Raw genomic sequence first — 8136 nt, 5'->3', positions numbered from 1 at the left:
CCATAGCCTTGACTAGACGGACCTTTGTTGGCAAAGTAATGTCTTTGCTTTTCAATATGCTATCTAGGTTGGTCATAACTTTTCTTCCAAGGAGTAAGCGTCTTTTAATTTCATGGCTGTAGTCACCATCTGCAGTGATTTTGGAACCCCAAAAAATAAAGTCTGACACTGTTTCCACTGCCCCATCTATTTCCCATGAAGTGATGGGACCAGATGCCATGATCTTCGTTTTCCGAATGCTGAATTTTAAGCCAACTTTTTCACTCTCCTCTTTCACCTTCATCAAGAGGCTTTTTAGTTTCTCTTCACTTTCTGCCATAAGGGTGGTGTAATCTGCATATCTGAGATTATTGATATTTCTCCCTGCAATCTTGATTCCAGCTTGTGCTTCTTCCAGCCCAGCATTTCTCATGATGTACTCTGCATATGTTATCTGGGCTCAAATTCTGACTCCTCCACTCCCTGGATTTGTGACCTGGGCAGGTTATGTAGATTCTGTTTTCTCATTTTAAAAATGGAGATGATAATTCAACTTCCTTCATATGGTTTTTGTGAGAATTAAATGAGAAAAGCTAGCATAGTGTCTATGAGATAATAGCTTATGGTATTATAAATATTGTATAGTCTTCTTTAGTCTTTAAAATTCTTTATTATTATTAGAAAAATAGCTCTTTGCCTTCCCTTTTACTCTCTTGGCTCAGTCCATCCTATATGTCATTGCCATATGAGTCTTTCTAAAATGTTAATCACGTTATTCTGCTTAAGCACCTGCAGTGGTCTCTGTCAGAGTAAATTCAGCCTTCCTGGGACTCTGCACCTTCTTGAGCCATCATGCCTTTTCAGCCTCATTTCCCGGGTCACCTCTACCCAAGCTTCCCATTCTGGTTAGTCTTGTTTTTTCACTCTCCTCAAAGCTACTTGGTTTATTTAACTTTGAATTTCCTTACTCTGCATCATCTTGAGCCATCATGCCTTTTCAGCCTCGTTTCCCAGGTCCTAGGATTTCCTTACCTTATCCAAATTATCCTCTTTTCTCAAATCCTATACCTCTTGAATGTTCATCTCCAATTTATCCCTTCCACTAAGCCAGCCCTGATTACTTTCAGCCTTTGGAATCTGACCCTTTTTGAAATTCATATAGCACTTACTTTTATTTCTTATTTAACATCTAAAATACCTAGACTGAGACTGTTAATATTCTGTTTAGTTTAATCTTATCTTTTCATCCCAAGATGCTCATTCCATTCCAGTCTTACTTTTTGATACTTCATAACAGGAGCCCTTCACCAGTCTACTCACTGAACATTCACGTATCAGCAGTGAAGGATGCTGATGATACGGATGATATCATCATCCATTCGTATGTATGACAAGGATGTACATTTCTCCTAGTGCTTATACAGGGCCTTCTCTGCTCACCTCTCTGTCTCTTTTTTTTTTTTTTAGCAGTCACAAAGGCAGTGGTTGCAAAGGAAACAGCAAAGAGTCAGAAATCAGGAGACCAGAGTTCTGTTCCCAGTAAGTTGCTATCATAATTTGGACAAGTTAAGTTTCTCTTTGTTTGTTTTCTCAGTTATTAAATGGAGTTACATTAGATATTATGTTAATTGCTTTCAGTTCTAAAATCCTTTCATTTTAAATCTATTTAAAGGGGCAGTTCAAGTATGTTATTCCCAATCATTCTTATTTATATCCTAAGCCCTGATAGTCATACCTTGCTTTTTATTCTTATTACTTTTCCAAGTATGTATTTCTTATCCTCCCAAGAAGATTCAGCTCTTTAAGGGCAGTATATGCATACGTGTCTCATATTTGGTATTATTTACCACAACTATCAAAGCAGTGTGTATAAAGAAATTAAGTATGGTCAAATTAAATTATTATGGAGATGGGAAGAATCTTCTACCAGCAAAGGAGACTCTTCAGAATTTAGAGGCTCTGTATCCCTACACTTATCATTCTAACTTATAATGTCCTATTCTTTTCTAATTGTAGATACACAGTATGAGGTTCTGTGTTTGGTTTTCAGCAATTTCAGCCCTTAGCTCCAGGAGGAGCTAAAGGTCTGCATGGCACACGTAGAAGCTTCCAGTCATTTATGTGGTCCTTGAGCTGGAAATTTCAAATCCCCGAAGTCATCCTTTTACCACATTGTCTGACATGGGGAGTAACTAGGTAATCTTAATTGTTAGATCTCCACATAAAAGTTTGAAAGTATAAAGACATAGTCATCTGATTCTTGTTTCTTGTAAGTGGCTGATTAGGAGTATTCAGTGGAGATACATTGCTTATCTCTATTTCCAGATCTTGGCATGGACTGTCACTGCTCTCTATACTACTAGAAATAGTCATTAGTATCTTTAAATCTAATCAAATTAGAGAGCCAATTCAGAAGCCCCAGAACTGATTCAGAAAACTCATCTGTAAAATTCTGTTCCTCTAGAACCATTCTTGGGCTTCCCTCGTAGCTCAGCTGGTAAAGAATCTGCCTGCAGTGTGGGAGACCTGGGTTCGATTCCTGGATTGGAAATATGCCCTCTAGGAGGGCATGACAACCCACTCTAGTATTCTTGCCTGGAGAATCTCCACAGACAGAGGAACCTGGCAGACTGCAGATCACAAAGAGTGGGACATGACTGAGAGACTAAGCAGAACCATTCTCAGTACCAAAATCTGCATTAGAGATACAGATTCAATAGGATTGATTGACTGATTGACTGGCTGATTGAATTGGTTAACGTGATTATGGACACCCAGAGGTCCCACAGTCTGCAAGCTAGAGGACCAGGAAAGTCTGGTATAATGAAGTCTGAGTCCAAAGGCCTGAGAACCAGGATTCTGGGTGCCTGTCCTGGCTCAAGCAGGGAGCACATTTGCCCTTCTTCCACATTTCTGTTCTGTTCAGTGGATTCGATGATGCCCACCCTCACTGGTGAAAGTGATCTTCTTTACCCAGTCTACTGACTCAAATGCTAATCTTTCCTGAAAACATCCTCACAAATGCACCCAGAAATAACATTTTATCAGCTAGCTGGACACCCCTTGGCCTAGTCAGATTGACACAGAAAACCATCATATCTTCCACATGCATCCCTCCCCCTGCTTTAATGTTACTTCTCAGTCTTATCTCCTGAGCTACATAGTCACATAATTACTGCCTTTTTGCCATTTTTACGTGAATGGCTCACTTAACTCTCAGATGTAACATGTGTAAGTTGAATCATCTCCCCTTTTCATGCCACACTTCGAGGATTCCTCAGTGAGCAGTGATACTTCTATGCAGTGGCATGTACCAGGTACTTGGGAGTCTTTGATATTCATTCCTCTCTCCCTCCTAGTAGGTCAGTACATTTTCACTCAAAATGTATCTCAGATGCTTCCATTTTTCTGTCTTTACTATTGGAACTAATACTAAACACTATACTCCACGCACCTCCTAATCAGTGTTTTCACTTCTTCTCTAAACTGTTTTCCCCACAGAAACTAAAGGAAGTCACTCTCCCTTGTTTCTCATCTCATTAATCTGCAGCCTTCTTCCTTGATTTCCTTGAATAAAACATACCCTTTTAACTTGACTTTGGATCTTTGCATATCCTTCCCATCCACTATTCTACACTGAACAAATATTCATCCTTCTTTCTCTCAATGGCACCATCTCCAGAGCTCTTCCATGACCACCCAATCATTTTTTTTTACATCCAGGACCTTCTTCGGATTGTTAATAACACATATCAACCTTCATTCTTTTACGTGATTACTTGCATGTACATTTCATGAGAGTAGGAACCACTGGCTAGGATCTTTATTGTTGTCTGCTCAGCTCCTGGGACAGTTCCTCGTATCTAGAGGTGGAATCAGTGAATATTTGCTGAAGGAATGAAAGCCTTGAGACAATGCCTCTGCTTCTCCTTGAAATGGACCCTCAAGAAGAGCAGCCTAATCCTGTGGCAATCACAACGTTGTCCAGCAGGGGGTGCTGCCTGGGAGAGAAAGTGTTTCCGTGGGGTCAGGTCTCCTTTAGGGTCTCAGAAGGCAATGGCGCCCAACTCCAGTACTCTTGCCTGGAAAATCCCGTGGGTGGAGGAGCGTGGTAGGCTGAAGTCCATGGGGTCGCTAAGAGTCGGACACGACTGAGCAACTTCACTTTCACTTTTCACTTTCATGCATTGGAGAAGGAAATGGCAACGCACTCCAGTGTTCTTGCCTGGAGAATCCCAGGGACGGGGAAGCCTGGTGGGCTGCTGTCTATGGGGTCGCACAGAGTCGGACACAACTGAAGTGACTTAGCAGCAGCAGCAACTCCACTAGTGGAGGAGGCTTTCTGTTCCAATTGTTAGCTTTCTTACTGAGGAATTTAATTCCATTTGGTTGTAATCACACTGTAAACTGCTTACCTTGAAAGTATGTGATTTGAGAGTGGATGTTATGTGTGAGGGGAATAAGCAAAAACATCAATTTCTTTTTACATTCCTAAAATCGTTTAGAATTATAACAGCCATCTATTATTTTATAATTAGAAAATTAAATGAAGTTAAAATGTTTAAAAATAAGAAATATAATTTGGCTTGGAAACAATAATGCTGCATGATTAATTTCTGTAATGGTTTTTACTGGTCCCAAGAAACCTGGCTTCAAGCATAAAATATTTCTTTGAGCAGAGTCAGACTGAATCAGACTGATGTCTTTATTTGCTGTTTACTTGCTTTTCTTCCTACTTCTAAGAACTTCTTGTGCCATTATAGCTTCATTTTCTTTTGGTTTTGATTTTTCTAATTCTTACTTGCATTCTGAAGGGCACTGCTCTTTCAAAATCAGGGCAGTTCTCCTTTTTTTTTGAAATTTATTGTATTGAAATATAGTTGATTTATAACGTGTTAATTTCTGTTCTACAGCAAAGTGATTCCCTTGTATATACATATATATGTTCTTTTTCATTATGGTTTATCACAGGATTTTGAATATAGTTCCCTGTGTTACACAGTAGGACCTTGTTATTTATCCATTCTATATGTAATAGTTTGTATGTGCTAATCCCAAACTCCCAGTTCTTTTCTCCTCCAGCCTCCCTCCCTCTTGGCAACTACAAGTCTCTTCTCTATGCCTATGAGTCTGTTTCCGTTTTATAGATACGTTCATTTGTGTCATATTTTAGATTCCACATATAAGTGATATCACATGGTATTTGTCTTTCTGACTTTCTTCACTTAGTATGATCATCTCTCAGCCCATCCATATTGCTGCAAATGGCATTGCTTCATTCTTTTTTTTATGGCTGAGGAGTACTCCACGCACTGCATGCATATACCACCTCTTTTTTACTCATTCATGTATGTGTGTGTGTGTGTGTCTCTGTGTGTGTGTGTACCGCGACTTCTTTATCCATTCACCTATTAATGGACATTTAGGTGGCTGCTATGAATGCAGAGGTTCATGTCTGTTTTTGAATGACAGTTTTGTCCAGATACATGTTGAGGGATGTGATTTCGGGATCATATGGCAGTTCTATTTTTAGTTTTTTGAGGAACTTCCATACTGTTTTCTGTAGTGGCTCAGCACAGTTCTTTATCTTCCCTCCAGGGAGGGAGACTAGAGGAAGATTCCATACTTTTTCTAAACTGGTATGATCTTGCAGTATTCTGGAAACAATATTTGTGCAAAAAGACCATCATCCTGCCAAGGTTTTCTATTCAGCGGTTCATCATAGACAGCCGTGGCCAGAAATAGCGCCTGTACTGCCTGACAGCGGAGGCTGTGTCCAGGAGCCTCCTGTGCCTGGAGGTGGGGAGGGGGAGGGAAGGGTTAGAGACACTGTGGCTCAGCAGATATGCACAGTGGGCGACTTCCTAAGGCTGCATTGTTCAGTGTCCTTTCCAAAGAATTCAGAAAGGGACTGGATTCCAACGTGGGCTGGCTCCATCCGAGGGCAGAGGAGATGTAAATTTGAAGCTCTTAATAATGGCGGGAGAGAGCTCCTCTTTTCTCTCTCTCACCAGAGAAAAGAAAAATGTATATTCATGGAAGGGGCAGAAAAGATGGGGGTATTTGGTGTGTTTGTATTAAAGTTTGTTCCTGTGTCTCTCCTTGTACACCATGAGACACCAGAGTATCCTTAGAAGAAATTCCCCTTTTTATTTAAGCTACTTTGAGTCCTATTACTGATACTTGCAAACAGTAGAATTCTAATTAATATTTGCATGTTGATTGCAAAGCTGCCAACCAGGTGTTACAAATTAGGTTAAATTGGTTACATCTGGAGAAAATAGAGAGCAATAGAGGCTGTAAGAAATTGGACAACCCTTGACCGAAAAGGCAGCAGCTGTGGAACTCGGGCTCACGGTAGCCATGCAGTATTTCAGGTTCAGCACTCACAAATACTTCATTGATTCAAAATATTCAAAATCTTTTTTAATGTGGATTTTAAAGTATCCACAGATCTGGATATTTGTGTGACTTCCTCTGGTATTTAGTGTTGCATAATTTAAAAAGTAATACTGTGCCGTGAAGGCCAAACAAAACACATTTGGTAGCAGAATACATGAATAGTATTGATTTGTGTCTCCAATCACTAAACTCAGAAAAAACAGTCCCTGGGACTTGACTTTAATTCTCAAGGAACCCACGGATTTGTCTCATGCTAATTCCCCATGTACAGTCACACTGCATTTTTCTGGTGCTCATACTCTGCACCTGGTGAACTCACGGTCTATTTTTTATTTATGCCTCAGGCAGTACTCCCAAGGAACATAAGCCATTTTCCCTTTGCTGAATGGAAAGGGAAAACGGCCTCTTAGCCTCTGCTGACTGACTGAGACTTTGATTGAGCCCATTGGCTTGTTTCTCCTCCAACCCATTGCCAATGCCCCCGCTCCCCGCAAGTCTATGTCTTTAGAACATCTTTGTGTCCCACAGAAAACCCCAAGGCAGGCCCACTGGCTTTCAACTCAGTGTCCACTCCATACACGAACAAGGGTGGTTTAGAAAAGCTCTCCTTGGGGTCCCCTTTTGCTGTCTATGCTTTTCCTCCATGGTCACTGTGAGAAGCCTCTGCCCCAGATCAGTAGAGGACAATCATGTAAGGGGAACTCCCTCCCAATGTCCCAGACAGGAAATAGGGCAAGATTTTCCTCTGCCAACCTGTCAGATTCCACTTCTAGAGCCCACCAGGGATAAATGAGATGTTTGCTTTCTTGTTCTTTCTGCCAACCCTCCCAGCTTTCTCCTGGAACTGGACAAGTGGAGGACACTGATTTTTTTTTTTATTTTATTTTATTTTTAAACTTTACAATATTGTATTAGTTTTGCCAAATATCAAAATGAATCCGCCACAGGTATACCTGTGTTCCCCATCCGGAACCCTCCTCCCTCCTCCCTCCCCATACCCTCCCTCTGGGTCGTCCCAGTGCACCAGCCCCAAGCATCCAGCATTGTGCATTGAACCTGGACTGGCAACTTGTTTTTTACATGATATTATACATGTTTCAATGCCATTCTCCCAAATCTCCCCACCCTCTCCATCTCCCACAGAGTCCATAAGACTGATCTATACATCAGTGTCTCTTTTGCTGTCTCGTACACAGGGTTATTGTTACCATCTTTCTAAATTCCATATATATGTGTTAGTATACTGTATTGGTGTTTTTCTTTCTGGCTTACTTCACTCTGTATAATAGGTTCCAGTTTCACCCATCTCATTAGAGCTGATTCAAATGTATTCTTTTTAATGGCTGAGTAATACTCCATTGTGTATATGTACCACAGCTTTCTTATCCATTCATCTGCTGATGGACATCTAGGTTGCTTCCATGTCCTGGCTATTATAAACAGTGCTGCGATGAACATTGGGGTACACGTGTCTCTTTCCCTTCTGGTTTCCTCAGTGTGTATGCCCAGCAGTGGGATTGCTGGATCGTTAGGCAGTTCTATTTCCAGTTTTTTAAGGAATCTCCACACTGTTCTCCATAGTGGCTGTACTAGTTTGCATTCCCACCAACAGTGTAAGAGAGTTCCCTTTTCTCCACACCCTCTCCAGCATTTATTGCTTGTAGACTTTTGGATTGCAGCCATTCTGACTGTCATGAAATGGTACCTCATAGTGGTTTTGATTTGCATTTCTCTGATAATGAGTGATGTTGAGCA

Source organism: Bison bison, unplaced genomic scaffold (genome assembly GCF_000754665.1).
Source record: "Bison bison bison isolate TAMUID 2011002044 unplaced genomic scaffold, Bison_UMD1.0 scf7180017864506, whole genome shotgun sequence".
Classification (NCBI taxonomy): Eukaryota; Metazoa; Chordata; class Mammalia; order Artiodactyla; family Bovidae; genus Bison; species Bison bison.
This window is presented reverse-complemented; position numbering follows the sequence as displayed.